The following is a 16,300-nucleotide window of genomic DNA, read 5'->3' as shown; positions in this document are numbered from 1 at the left end:
CAATAGCTTGACACTTGTCTAAACGTCAAACGACATCATTGTTAGTATACTTGCACATATTTCATATAAATTCAATATTGATATACTTATTTTCTCGACATGTCACACTTGAGTTTAATAATTGTCTTTACTTACATAATTTCCTTGTATCAACATATCAAAAATAATCATATATGTACATGTCATGAAACATATCATTCTCTTACCGTTTTTTCATAAGCATACATCAATCATTTCATTATATCAATATTTCATGCTCCATCATTTCCATATATTTTATGTATATTTATTCCAGTAAAGTTTATATCAAACTTAATATAAATTATATTCCATGTACTTATTCTTATTTCGTTTATCTATTTTCATAATTATTTCATACAACTATTTTGTACATATATTTCCATATGACCAGTTCTTGTAAACATTTCACACAACCATTTCATATAACCATTCGTCATCTGATACATATTACCTGAATATCAATTGTTCAATAGATGTCATCGCGTCTCCCATCCACGGTCTTATTTTTCTTTGACATGATGCCATAGTGTCTTTTAACTATGGTCTTACTCATTTTCTGTCATGTTGCCATGGTATCTTTCAACCATGGTCTTATTCATTTCATGTCACGCTGCCATGGTATCTTTCAACCATGGTCTTATTCATTTCATATCACGTTGCCATGGTATCTTTCAACCATGGTCTTACACATTTCATATCAGGTTGCCATGGTATCTTTCAACCATGGTCTTACACATTTCATATCAGAGAGCACACTCCCGCGAACCTCATCCTTACAGTGGGATTACCAGTCTAGGATAAATCCCCTGCAATATAAACTCATAGAGTATTGTCGGGATTACCAGTCCAGGCTAAATCCCCTGCAACGACAATTACTCTAATGAGCTTGGATCTGAATTACTAGTCCAGGCTAAATTCAGACCCTAATTCAGATTACTCGTCCGGGCTAAATCCATTTACACGTATTCTTCAGGAGGCTATATCAGGATAGGATCACCTGTCTGGGCTAGATCCTTTTTACCGTCAATTCATTTTCAGAGATCCATCGAATTTTCCTTTCATTCAATTGGGATTTCTTCCCCTTTTTATCAAATATGTTACTGTTTCATCAATTTTCATACAATGAACATTCAAATCATATTCATATAAAAAACATACATTTCAAGTATTTAAGAATATAATTCAATTTATACGAACTTACCTAGCGAAATTGCGGAAATATCAAAATTCAGGGACATTTTGGTAATTTACCATTTTTCCAATTTTCACCCGATCTTAAATTGAAAATTTCATTCAATTTATTAATTTAGATAATAAAACAATTCATTCCCTTCAATTTGGTCATTTTTACATTTTTACAAAATTGCCCCCTGAAGTTTTCATTTTATTCAATTTAGTCCTTAAGCCTAAAACATGCAAATTAGCCATGCTAGCTGAATATTCATATATATTTTTCTGCTTCTCCTCTCCATTCCACATCCTTAATGTGTATAACACACTTGTAAGTAACATTATCTATAATCTTTATTATTTACTTTTATGAATATTCAAGTTATCCATCTATGTCATAGTCACTAAATTATTTATATATGAAGCTATAGAACTCCAAATTAAGATCAGATAATTTTACCTGAAACTAGACTCATATATATTCTTACCATAAAATTTTCAGAATTTTTGGTTTAGCCAATAAGTACAGTTTATTCTTTAAAGTTACCTCTGTTCTGCTGTCTGAAAGTTCTGACCCCTCTTCACTAAAAATTAATTATCTCCTTGTACATAATTCGAATGATATTCCTGTTTATTTCTCTTGAAACTATACTCATTAAGGATTCTAAAAATATAAATTTAAGCCCCTAATTATTTTTATCTAATTTTTTATGATTTTCCAAAGTCAGAACAGGGGAACCCGAAATCATTCTAACCTTGTCTCACAAAATTTATTATATCTCATGATTTACAGCTTCATTGCGGAAACTAGACTCAATAATATTTAATTTCATATTTTATTCATCCTATAATTTGATTTCTACAATTTTTAGTGATTTTTCAAAGTTAGACTACTACTGCTGTCCAGAACTGTTTTAGTGCAAGATATTAATTACCATGTTTATAACAGTCTTATTTTCTTTTTCTACACTATTTCTCATCACTTTCTCTTATTTTCTCTTCACTAACATGACAAGAACATAAAACCATATATAAGAAAACTCTAAATGAACATCAATTCCATGCTTTTTCAACAATATTAAACTTAAAAATATATTGAAATCTTGATGTTCTTACCTTTTCTTATTGACTTCAATCTTTAACTTGATTTTTCTCTCTCCTCGAGCTTCTATTTCTTGAATCCAACTTGATATTCTTGCTCCCCGTCATTTCCTTGCTATCTTTCTCTCTTGATGGCTATGGAAATTCTTTTAATTTTTAGGTGAAAATAATGAATTTTTGGTGGAAGGACTAAATTGTAAAGAAAGAAAACTTCTTTTCTTCTTCTTCTCTTACGCGGGTTTGCATGGGAAAGGAAAGGTGATGATAATTCTTCATCTTTCCTTCCTTTTATACTAAATAAATAATAATATAATAATAAATATCTCATAAAAATATTAATAAAATAATATTTATCTAATTAATTAATTTAGAATATCATCAACATAATTATTACATTCTAGAATTCTCTCTCTTACTAATTGACCATTTTGCCCTTCATGATCTTTTAAAATTCCATCCTTGAGTCATCACTTAATTTGGTAAAATTACGATTTAGTCCCTCATAATTTTTCACCTATTCAATTTGGTCCTAATTCATCAATTTTTCTTGGCTTCTAGATCATTCCACCCTTAAAATATTTGCACCATTAGTCCTTCAATTTTTTTATATTTACACTTCAACCCCTAAAATTTTGAGTATTTACTCTTGTGCAACAAGACTTTTCTCATCTTTGCAATTTAGTCCTTTCTTAAATTAATATATCATAATATACTTCCTAATATTGACATAACTCAAAATTTCCCTTTTTGTCACTTTATTTCCTTATTTTACTATATTACGGATAATATTCTACTGTAAAAATTTTTGGGGTATTACAAATATATATATGATTATCTTTTAATTTGATTGAAAGATGAAATTAAGGTAAATATTTTGAAACAAATAAATTCAGATTTTGGCTTTTAATTAAGGATGTCTAATATTTTAAATAAATTAGTTGAAACAAAATGCCGCAAAAGTGACATCTTTTTAGTTTATTTAAAATATCAAGATGATTATATGTTTTTGTGATTCATGTGTTTATTAATTGACCCAAAGGTAACTTAATATTTGGCAGAATTTTAACGGCATCTGTGGTGATAAATGTGTGACAATTATAAGGTATTTTATATGAGCAATAAGTTAGTCCAAAGATTAATTAATTGTTTGACATAATTTATTGTCAATGTTTGATTGCTACAACAAGAGTACTGTTTACTGTTAATATTATTGTCTAAAGACTTGATATTAATGTTGTGTTTGGTATCTTGAGATGAGATTAGCCATTATTTTGAATTTATTGTTTACTTATGAATATTGATTTAAGCTTATTTTTATTTGTTCTATATTCAGCTAATTCATCTTCTGCTGCGACAATATCTGCTAATATAAATTCTATACACATGCTTAATGGGACTAATTTTAAGGAATGGAAAAGACACTTACTTATAGAGTGTTTGGTTGTATGGACATAGACCTTGCACTGAGGGAAGAACAACTTGCACCTTTCACTACGGAAAGCACCCTTGATGTTAAAAGGGATTTTGAGAGGTGGGATCGTTCAAATCGCATGAGTCTAATGATAATGAAACATAGCATTCCAGAAGCCTTTAAGGGCACAGAATCTAAAGAGATTACTTAGGCCAAGGGTTTCCTTGATGAAATTGATAAATGTTTTGCTAAAAATAATAAGGTTGAGATGACATCACTTCTGACTTCTTTGATGTCTATGAAGTATAAGGGTCAAGAAAATATAAGAGTGTAACACCCTTTAACCCTAAACCATCTCCGAAACAGGGTTACAGAGCATTATCAGACCTATCAGACATTTACAATTAATATACACATAAATACCAACACAACCAGATACACTCATTATTTGCCAAATTTAAACATTTACATATTATCCAATATTTAATTCTATTCAAATATCAAATATCATCAAATAAATCAATTTCATACCAAATTAACCAAATTCTATTATATATCATAACTAAACCTAAATCTATTTATTTCATCCTTACCTTTACAATTTCAAAATGACACACACATAAGACACCCTAGGTACATGCCATTACCAATAATTAACACACATTACCTTATTGAATTCGGGATAGGCCTAGGATGCTAAATCAACATTCTATCTTTACTTAACCTGCGCATGGAAACAAACCGTACGCTGAGTATAGGTATACTCAGTGATATTTTTATAATCCGAACATTTAATAATATAACAAATACTTAAGATCATAATAACAATTATAATTATTCAATTATTTATTTCATAGATAAATTTCAACTACTTACCATATAAATTCTATACAAATCATATAATAAACACAATAACATAATTGTTCAATTCTTAAATAAATCCATTATTATTTATTCCATTCTTTCACTTACTAATCGGTATAGATTTCCTTAACTTATTCACAATTCACTATCAATAAACTATATTCAACTATGTACTTATCAATCATATTCCATTTTAATCCATTTCAATAATAGTCAATTTCATTTATATTACATCAACTTACTATCCCTGATAGCTTTCACTATATACATACGATTCATGTTTCTCAAATCACATTTCAATTCATCAAGTGGCATCATATATCATCAATTCGAACTCCAATCATTCCATGAACCTTTGGTTCATATTTTCAATTCATATCTAAATTTTCAATTCTCAATTCAATTTCTCGTTTCATTTCAATAGCTTGATCAATTAAATTTATTCGATTTATCTTTTTCACTTATTTACCCCTATTAACAAGACTCGGACTTTGATAGATATGCGGATTCCACCCAAACACACCAGAATATCCAACCCAAACACACCCAGAATAATATAAATCCTTCATAACACACCAATATAATATAGTCTCCCAAACACACCAATAAGGCATTAAATGCCTCTTCGGTTAAACCAAAGCATATAATAACAGAACCATCTTCTCAGCCGAGCTACAAATCTCCTCATCACATCACAATCTTATGGCATGCTATTTGTATCAAATCTAGTCCGATACTGTTAATAGGGTATTTAATTCACTTTCTTAATTTAATAATTCTTTCATCAATATAGCATTCTAATAATCACATATATTCACACATTTTCACAATTTCATACATTTTCATTCAATTCAACAAATATATTTCAATTATTCACATTAATTCATAATTCAATACAATTCAATTCACTTTTCAATATCAAATATTCAAATATCACAAATCTCATATATTCATATCAATTTCCTCATATTTCCAATCAATATATTTTTCAATATAACATTCATTCAATATTCAAATTTTTACATAAATCATATATATTATATAATTCAATCAATATAAATTCAATCAAAATAATTTCAATCAATATAATAAATTCATCGCATACCAAAATCAATCCATTCCAATTGTAAAACATCATAATTCTAACACTAACAATTGCCATATGTATATAAATATAACAAATAATGACTAAGTTTGGATTATAGAAATACAAACCGTATTTTCTCGAGCTAACTCCCGTTGTCTTTGCCATTTTTTTCTTGCTTAGCCGAGATTTCCCGAGACAACATTAGCTACGAGAATTAAAACAATTCATATTCGTTAATTCACTACTAATTTATATCTAATAATACAATTTCTATTCAATTTCTACTTTAATTTCAATCTAATCTTAACTAAATTCACTTACTTTTTCTATCTCAATTCATACTTCATTTCTATTCAATTTTTTTCCAAACTCATACTTAATTATTAAATTTCCAGCATATTTTCCTAATTTTGAAATTTCATCAATTTAGTCCCTATAACATAAAACTTATGAATTACTTTACAATTCAATCCTTATTTCATTTCTAACTTGAATTCCTATCAATCTAACCCCTAATTCATCTTTTTATTCAACATGAACAATATTTAGAAATCTATTAAATTTCAAAATATTAATTTAATTTCATGAAAACTTTGTTCTAAATCTTTTAAAACATCAAAATTAAGTGAAAATGGCTATATTAACTTACCAATTAAACTTTAAAGCTTCAATCCTTCAATTTTCCCTTTTCTTTCTTTCCTTTCTTTTTCTCCTTCTTTCTCCCCAGTTTCACGTTTGCCTATTCTGTTTCTTTCCTTTTTATTTCTTTCATTTACTTTGTTTTGTATATATATATATATATATATATATATATAATAAGTTAATAAATATCTATTTAATAATTAATATTTATTTTACATTTGTATACATTTGTATTATTACACATGTCACAAATTTTACTATACATTTGTCATAATTTAATATATTTATTACATAAAAATCTCATAATATAATTATTTAATTAATAAATATCTTATTTAATATCAAATATTAATATTACAATTGTACACACTTATATTTTCACATTTGTACCAATAAATTTATTGCAATTGTCATTATTTAATTTATTTATCAAACAAAAATCTCATTATTTAATTATTTAATTAATAAATATCTTTTGTTCTAAAATTAAGTAAATATACAATTATATTCCAAGTGCTCAAATACATATATTACACTTGTACAAGTTTATCATCATACATTTGTCTTTATTTCAATTTATTTAATAATAATAATTAATAACTAATATATAAACCGTAATAATAATTATAATATATTTATATATGACTTAAGAAAAATCTTATATTTTAATTACATGTATGCCGCCTCATCTATTGTCAATGGCTTAATTGCCATTTTAATCCCTTTTACTTTCTTTTGATTTACAATTCAACTTTCATCCTTTATTCAATTTAGCCATTTTTCCTAATTTCTCTTAATTAAGCTAAATTCACTTAATTAAAGCCTAGATAATTACTCAATTAACTTCGTAATTATTTTTAATAAATATTTTCTAATCCATTTTTTTTAGAAACAGAGACCCGAAAATACACGTTTCCTATAACCTTAAAGTTCGGGTCGTTACAAAGAGAGTACTTTATGGATATGTTCTATACTGCTTCAAGACTTAAGGCATTTAAGATCGAGCTTTTTGAGGAATTGCTTGTTCTTATGGTTTTGGTATTGCTTCCTACACAGTTTAATCAATTTAAAATTAATTATATTTGTCAAAAAGAGAAATGGACCCTAAATGAGCTCATTTCTCATTGTGTGCAAGAGGAAGAAAGGTTGAAGTGTGATAAGTTTGAAAGTGCTCATTTGGCTAATACCCCTAAAGACAAGGGCAAGAAAATAAAATATCAGAATGAAGCTGCTAAAGGTCCAGCTCAAAAGAAACAACAACAAGCTAGAGAGTTGTTTCTTTTGTAACAAGTCTGGACACGTAAAGAAAGATTGTACCAAATATCATGCTTGGCGTGCAAAGAAAGGTATAATTCTTAATTTGGTCTATTTTGAGATTAATTTAGCTTTAGTACCTAGAAACACTTGGTGGATAGATTCTAGTGCTACTACTCACATAAGTGTTTCTATGCAGGGTTGCCTGAGTTACCAAAAGCCAAGTGATGGTGAAAGACACATCTTTGTAGGCGATGGAAAATCGGTAGAAGTGGAAGCGATTGGGCATTTTAGGTTGTTATTAGGGACTGGTTTTTATTTGGATTTAAAAGACACTTTTATTGTACTGTCATTTAGATGGAATTTAGTTTTTATTTCTTCATTGGACAAATTTGGATATTATTGTTCTTTTGGAAACAATCAATTTAATTTGTCCTTAAATTCAAATGTTATTGGAACTGGTAATTTAAATACTTATGACAACCTTTATTTGCTAGAAATAGTTGCATCTTATAATGAAACCTTGCATGTGGAATTCACGTGGTATTAAACGCAAATTAAATAAGAAAAATTCAACATCATTATGGCATAGGTGCTTAGGTCATATCTCAAAAGTTAGAGTTGAACTTGTGTCTGATGGTATTTTAGAGTCCCTTGACTTCACAGACTTTGATGTCTGTGTCGATTGCATTAAGGGAAAACAGACCAAAACCAAGAGATTGGGTGCCAATAGATCTTCAGATGTCTTAGAATTAATTCATACAGATATTTGCGGGTCATTCCTTACGGCATCCTGGAATGGTCAACAATATTTTATAACATTCATAGAAGATTACTCACGTTGTGGGTACTTATATCTCATTCATGAGAAATCTCAGTCTTTGGACATGTTCAAAGCTTATAAAGCTGAAGTTGAAAATCAACTCAACAAAAGGATTAAAAATGTCAGATTTGATCGTAGTGGTGAGTACTATGGTAGATACGATGGCTCAGGTGAACAATGGCCAGGACCATTTGTGAAATTCCTAGAGGAATGCGGTATTATCCCACAGTAGACCATGCCAGGATCACCTAGTATGAATAGTGTAGCTGAAAGACGAAACAGAACTTTTAAGGATATGGTAAGGAGCATGATTGCTTATTGTACCTTACTTGAGTTCCTCTGAGGAGAAGCATTAAAGACAGCACTTACATTCTGAATAGAGTACCCAATAAAGCAGTTGCAAAAGCACCTTATGAGCTTTGGACAGGTTAAAAACCTAGTCTAAAACACTTTCACATATGGGTATGTCCAATTGAGGCAAGGCCTTATAGGCTACATGAAAAGAAATTAGACTCCAAAATAGTAAGTAGCTACTTTATTGGTTATTCTGAGCGATCTAGGAGCTATAAATTTTATGATCCCATAATAAGGAATATTTTTTAGACGAAAACTACAACATTTTTTGAGGATGTTAAGTTTGGGGGGAGAAATAAGGTTAGAGACATTGTTTTTGAGGAGGAATAAGGCTATAGAATATACATTTATGTATAGCGAATGCATTGAATGTATACTACTATATTACTCTGACTCTTCATTCTTCTTATAGTAGCTGTGTTTGACACAAATATCCTATGCATATCCAAATATTGGTACGAGGATATAACCATCTAAGAAATCTCCAAATACTTACACCCCAGTCTAAGTAACAAAGGTAGCTTGTTCAACATTATTTATACAAATAAGTAGAAATTTCCTTTAACACGACTTCTTGTTTTTCTTAGTTTCCATGACTAGTGGGTCAATGCCCAAAAAATCCAGGGAATTTATAAATTGGGCCCAAATAAAAAAGAGCTACATGAATGGCACTCGGAAGAAAACTTATATGACAACAGACATTCAATTGAAATAGTGCAACAAGTACCTGGATGTCGGGGAGGTTCGAAGTGACATTGATCAATATAATCTTGCTCACTTCACATATACCTGTCCGTAATCCATGGCTGCAACATTGAAAGAAAAACGATCAGACGAATAAATAAGAGAAATCAAAATGCGAACTAAAAACAAATGATAAAGAACAAGATTTTTGTTTATATATAACCTTGAAAACTGTCCAAGAATTGCAGGGATGGAACCTTTATATAACCTTCGTAATCCTATTTGTGGAATCTTTGGCATAATTTCTAGGAATGTCAGGGTGGTTGATGCTTGCACCTGAGTCTGATAAAGTACGAAAACAAATGAAAAGAAGGAAAAAAATCATAAAAAGTCCCTAATGACATAAACAAAATGTACCATTATAGTATCAACAGGATGCATTACGGCCAAGGAGAATGCACATGACAGACCCCCAGTAAAAGCAGATTTAAGAAAACTTTCATGCTGTATTTCTGTAGCTGGTGCAACAGTGTTAGAATCAATGATAAAGAAGCTAAGAAGAAAATGCCTTCATTCATTTCTTGAGAGTAATAGACTGAGTATTTAATACAAGTAAATAATAGCTAACAACTAACTAATTCTGTTTAACAACTAACTAAATCCTTTTAACTAACTTCAACAGTAATAGTCACTGATGAAATACTCATAACATGCCTCGTGCTTATTGACGTTCTCTCTCTCCCGTAACTTTATGATTGTTGGTAAGAACTCTAAGCTGACTCCTGAACTTATTGAACAATCCTACTGATAATGGTTTCGTCAAGATGTCTGTAATCTGATCTTGACTTGGCACATGACCCACTTGAAAGGATCCTCTCGCAACTTTCTCTCTCACACAAAATAAATCCAACTCGACATGTTTGAATTTAGAGTACATAACAAGATTCCCTGCTACTGCAACAGTAGCTGAACTATCACACCACACTAATGTCTTGCTCTTAACTGGAGCATATAGTTTGGATAACAAGGATTGAATCTAGACCATTTCTGTAGTAACATGAGAAAGACTTCTGTATTCTGTTTCAACTGTAGACCTGGAGACCACTTGCTGTTTTCTGGAACTCCAGGAGACTAGATTCCCTCTAATAAACATACAATAGCCTAACGTCGACCAGCGATCATCAATGTCTGATCCCCAATTGGCATCTGAATATCCTTCGAGCAAAAGCTTTGAAGTTTGAGTGAACCTTAATCCATGATCCAAAGTTCCCTGCAAATAACGCAAGATTCTTTTAACAGCTTTAAAGTAGAGATCCAATGGTTTATGCAAGAATTGATAGACTTTGTTCACAGAGAAGGCAATGTCTGGTCTGGTAATCACAATATATTGTAGAGCACTAACTATGCTTCTGTAAAGATGTTCATCTTCAACAGAACTGCCTACATGAGCTGATAAATGACAAGTGGTTACCATTGGTGCAGGAGAGCCATCGACATGTCCATAGAGGCTCTTTGAAATAAATCAAGTATGTATTTTTTTGGCTAAAAAAAATACCATCTTAAGTGTAGTTGACTTCAATGCCTAGGAAGTAACTCAACTTTCCTAAGTCTTTCAAAGAGAATTGAACATCGAGTTCCTTAACAAACTGATCCATGGCACGAGAGTCAGTCCCAGTGACAATAATCTCAACTACGTATACTAGAACATAGAGCAACTGAGACCCCAAATGATGAATAAAAAGAGAGTTATCAGCTTTTGATACTTCAAATTTGGCAGTCAAAAGAAATTCCTGCAGCTTGTGAAACCAAGCCCAATGTGCTTGTTTAAGGCCATACAAGGCCTTTCTCAACTTGCATACCAATTGTTAGCCATTGTTCCCTTATTGTTCAAAACCTGGTAGTTGCACCATGTAAATTTCCTCATGCAAATCACTGTTCAAGAAGACATTATTAATGTCCACTTGCCTGAGAGACCAACCCAAGAAAACAGCCAGTGCCAGAATCACTCTAATCGTCGTTGGTTTGACCATGGGACTAAATGTCTCCTGAAAATCAATTTGTGCCTCTTGGAGGTAACCCTTAACCACCAACCTACTTTTGTATCTGGCCACAGAGCCATCAATATTTCTTTTTACTTTAAAAATCCATTTGCAACCTACGGCCCTACAACCTATAGGTAAGGGCATAAGATCCCAAGTGTGATTGGAAAGTAAAGCATTATATTTTGTTCGTGCAGCTGCTTTCCAAGCAGAACTCTGAAATACTTCTGCAATGGATGTGGGCTCCTTGTCAATCAGGACAGATGAGAACACCTTAGGTTTGAAAATGCCACTCTTTGACCGAGTTTGCATGGAATGTGTATTCACAAAAGAAGTAGACCTTTCATGATGGTTAGACTGATCACAGAAGGTAGGCACACAAGTTACTGATGAGGATTTTGCATATTGACTTGTAGAAGAAGAGCGAGCAACAGCAGCTGAATTGGAGGAAGAACTTATGCTAGAAGGAACCTGAAGTGAACCTACCACAGGAAAAGTTCTGGTTGGCCCTGAAAAAGAAGTGGAGGTATCAACTGGAGAAGTAGTAACTATAACCATAGGAATATGTGACCATTGATGGAGAAACCTGATGGAGCCCAAGTTAGAACGTGAAGAGAAACCATTTTGAAAAGAAAACTGTGATTCGTCAAAAATAACATACCAAGAAACAAAAATTCGACCATCTTCATCAAGGCACTTATAGCCTTTTTAATTAGTACCAACCCTAATAAAAACACATCTTTTGGATTGAAACTGAAGTTTGTGCTTATGGAAATACCTTAAATAAGGGAAACAGGCACAACCAAACACCTTTAGTTGGGAAAAAATAGGTCTAGCTTTGTAAAGTTTCTCATAAGGACTACCTTTTTTTGTAGAACAGGAGTAGGTAATTTGTTGATCAAATGGACAGCATGAGCAAAGGCATATGACCAAAACTCCAAAGGTATAGATGCCTGAGCCAAGAGAGTCAATCCCATGTCAACTATCTGTCTATGCTTTTTTTCAGCAACACTATTTTGTTCTGATGTATGAGGGCACGTGACCCTATGTTGGATTCCAAGCTGAGAGAGCTCATTGGACAAAGATCGATACTCTTCCCCCAATCACTCTGAAGTATTTTTATGGAACAACTGAATTAAACTTGAATCATTTGCTAGAAATGAAGAAAACATCAAAAAACCTCAAACTCAGTCTTGAAAAAGTACAACTAGGTATACCTGCTATGCATATCAATGAAGGAAACATAGTAAGAGAAACAATTGGATTGTGTGTATGCTGGTCCCTAAACATCAGACATAACTAATTTAAAAGGTAAAGAGTACATTATTTGTGAATAACTAAAAGGCAACTTGTGAGTTTTGCCTAATTGACAAGCTGAACATATATGAGGTAAACTATTGTATTTGAAAGAAACATTACAGAGATGCAAAATATGAACAAAAGTGCTATTACAAAGATGGCCAAGTCCATTATGCCATAATGCAATAGAAGAGGAAAGTTGAGCATTGTAAATAAGTGCTGATCTTGACTTTTGAGCAGCAATAATTGTGTTTGAAGCAACACGAGAAACATCAAACCTGTAGAGTCCATCATGCATGTATCCCACTAGAAGAGTTTTCCCTGTTTGAATATCATTCACAAAACACAAAAAATGGGTGAAACTCAAAATAAACGCCATTATCCCTTGCAAATTGACCTATGGACAGCAAATTCTTACACACAGTAGGAACATGCAGAACATTCTTGAGGCGCAAAAGCCTAGAACCAACTAATAAAATAGAAGATCCTATGTTAGCTATAGAGACAGAGTCACCATTTCCCATAGACACCTGACTTGTACCTGTATAGGGAAATGCAGTTATAAGACTAGCCATCTCAAGAGTAATGTGGTTTGTAGCCCCGGAGTTAGGATACCAGGTCTAATCAGGTAGAGCAGAGGAAGAACCTCGAGGAGTTGTCTGATGGGATGAAGAATGAGTCTGTGAAGGTGAACCACAATAGTGGGACATAAGAGAGCAAGGAGGTGAAGGAAAAGAGAAACCTTGCTCATTGAGTTAATGATAATTGACTGTCATCGAATGGCTAGGAACAATGCTCATTGAGTTAATGATAACAGGTTTGAACCACATGACCAATTTTGCCACATAATTGACACTGCGGTTTAGAGCGTGACCAACTTCAACCATTACCACGAGCCCTTCCATGAGACCTACCTCGTCTTTGCCCTTTGTGTCCTTGCTTAAACTCCTGAGGATAGTTGTTGGAGTCTGCAGTATGTTTCGAGCTATCTACAGTATTGTGTTTTTGGTAAGATGCCAAATTACCTTACAAAAGAACTTCTATCAGCAAAGCCATCTGTCATGCTTCACAATCAAAAAGCATCTCAGTCAACAAGTCAAGAGACATAGGAGTTGCTTAGGCAATCACACGAATGGACTCATATTCTATTGAAAGACCAGCCAAGATGATGCTCACTTGTTCTTGTTCTTGTTCAATAACCAAACTACCAGTTGCAATTAGATTATCACTCAGACTCTTTACTTTGGACAAATATTCTTTGATGGTAAGATTTGCTTTCTTGAGCAAGTATAAAGCATAGCACATACTCGAGATTTTGATGTTAGACTTGGCACCAAACCTTCTTTCAATGGTTGTCCAGATTTCAAAACTAGTCTTCGCCGTTGTGAGAAGTACCAAGACATCATTTGTGACCGTAGACAATAGCCAAGAGGCGAGAAACTTGTTCTGCTTCTTATGAACAAGAAAGGTAGGGTTATCAATTAACTGACCTTCGTTTCCAGTTATAAGTGGAGAAGGAACAGGAACCGTGCCTAACACAAACCCCTCAAGATCGTATCATTCAAGAATCAATAAGAGTTGATGTTTCTATAAGAGAAAATTGTGCTCACCGAGTTTGATTGTGTCATTTTTGGAAAAATAATGAACTGTCACTAATGAAATACTCATAACAAACAGCAACAACAGTTGCAGCTTTGAACCAGATATTCCTATATTTAACATAAAAAGAAGCTCGATTAATTGTGCTAGAGCTAAGGTCTGAGTAAAAGAGTTTGGTTATGCTTAGAAAATTCAGATTACTTGATAACTTAAACTGTTCAAGCTCAAGTTCAACTTGACACTGACCAAGCCAATTTCAATTTAATTTTAGTTAGCTTACGAGCACATATGCCTTGTTTACACTAGTAGTTCAACGAAGGTAAAAGGAGGACTGGAACTTTATGCTAAATATATACATTAAGTAACCAAGATGTAATCTTACGTTGAACTTCGAAAAGTGTAGCCCAAACCAAAGACAATCGAATAGTAAATTAAATTTGACCTTGTACTTCCACTATAGTTTCGGAACAAAACCCTTGAAATGGAAAATTGTGAAAAATAAAATAAAAAATAAAGAACACACAAATTTTACGTGGAAACCCTTTCGGGAAAAAACCACGAGCAGAGGAGAAGAAAATTCACTATGTCGAAAAATTTTAATTCAATACAAGAGGAATAGACTATGTCTATTTATAGGCTTGTAAAGCCATATTCTAGTAGGATTGAAACACCTTATCCTAATCAATATAAAATAGATGAAGTTTAATAAGGTTTAAAAACCTTCTTCTAAAATAAAATAAAAGAAGTCTAGTTCTATATGGATTTTACTTTTATTTTATTTTCCATCGTATTTTTTTAAAATAAGAATTTGGGTCACTTAATTCTAACAATCTCCACCTTGACACAAATTCTCAATGAACAAGTTATTCATCGCGGACTTTCAATAAACAGGTTCTCCACCTCTTCCATAAAACCCCTTAAGGGTTTAACTTCAACAATGAACACCAACCAAGTCTAAGCAATGCTCAAACTTGGTTATAGGAAGTGACTTAATCATCATATCTGCAGGATTTTCATGAGTACTAATTTTGCTCACAACAATATCATCACGAGCAATAATATCACGAACAAAATGATACCGAACATTAATGTGTTTTGTTCTCTCATGAAACATTTGATCTTTTGTAAGAAAGATGGCACTCTGACTGTCACAAAATACTGTACTGATTTGAAGGTCTTCATTGAGTTCACTAAAGAGTCCCTTCAACCAAATAGCTTCTTTACAAGCCTCAGTAATTTCCATATACTCAACTTCAATGGTAAACAAAGCGACTGTAGACTGCAAAGTGGCTTTCCAACTAATTGCACAACCTCCGATTGTAAAGACATAACCTGTGAGAGATCTTCTTTTATCAAGGTCTCCAGCAAAATCAGCATCAACATACCCTATGACTCCATCTCTAGTTCTTCCAAACTGTAAGCAAACATCAGTAGTACCTCGTAAGTATCTTAGAATCCACTGAACTACTTTCCAGTGTTCTTTACCGAGATTTGCCATGTATCTGCTAATTGCACTGACTGCATATGATAAATCTGGATATGAACAAACCATAACATACATGAGAGATCCCACTACACTAGAGTATGAAACATGTGACATGTACTCAATCTCATCATCTGATTGTGGAGACAAAACTGATGAAAGTCTGAAATGGGCTGCTAAAGGAGTACTAACAGGCTTAGCACTCTGCATATTGAACCTCCAAAGAACTTTCTCAATGTACCCCTCCTGACTTAGGTACAATTTACTTGTTTTTCTATCTCTGAGAATCTCCATTCCAAGCATCTTCTTTGCTGGTCCTAAATCTTTCATTTCAAATTCTTTACTTAGTTGGGTTTTGACATTTCTTATCTCTAATTTATCTTTTGCTGCTATCAACATGTCATTAACATAAAGAAGTAGATACACAAAAGAATCATCATTGTTTTTCTTAAAGTAAACACAACTGTCA

This window comes from Gossypium hirsutum, chromosome A06, assembly GCF_007990345.1.
Source record: "Gossypium hirsutum isolate 1008001.06 chromosome A06, Gossypium_hirsutum_v2.1, whole genome shotgun sequence".
NCBI classification, from domain to species: Eukaryota; Viridiplantae; Streptophyta; class Magnoliopsida; order Malvales; family Malvaceae; genus Gossypium; species Gossypium hirsutum.
Note: the sequence above shows the minus strand (reverse complement) of the source record.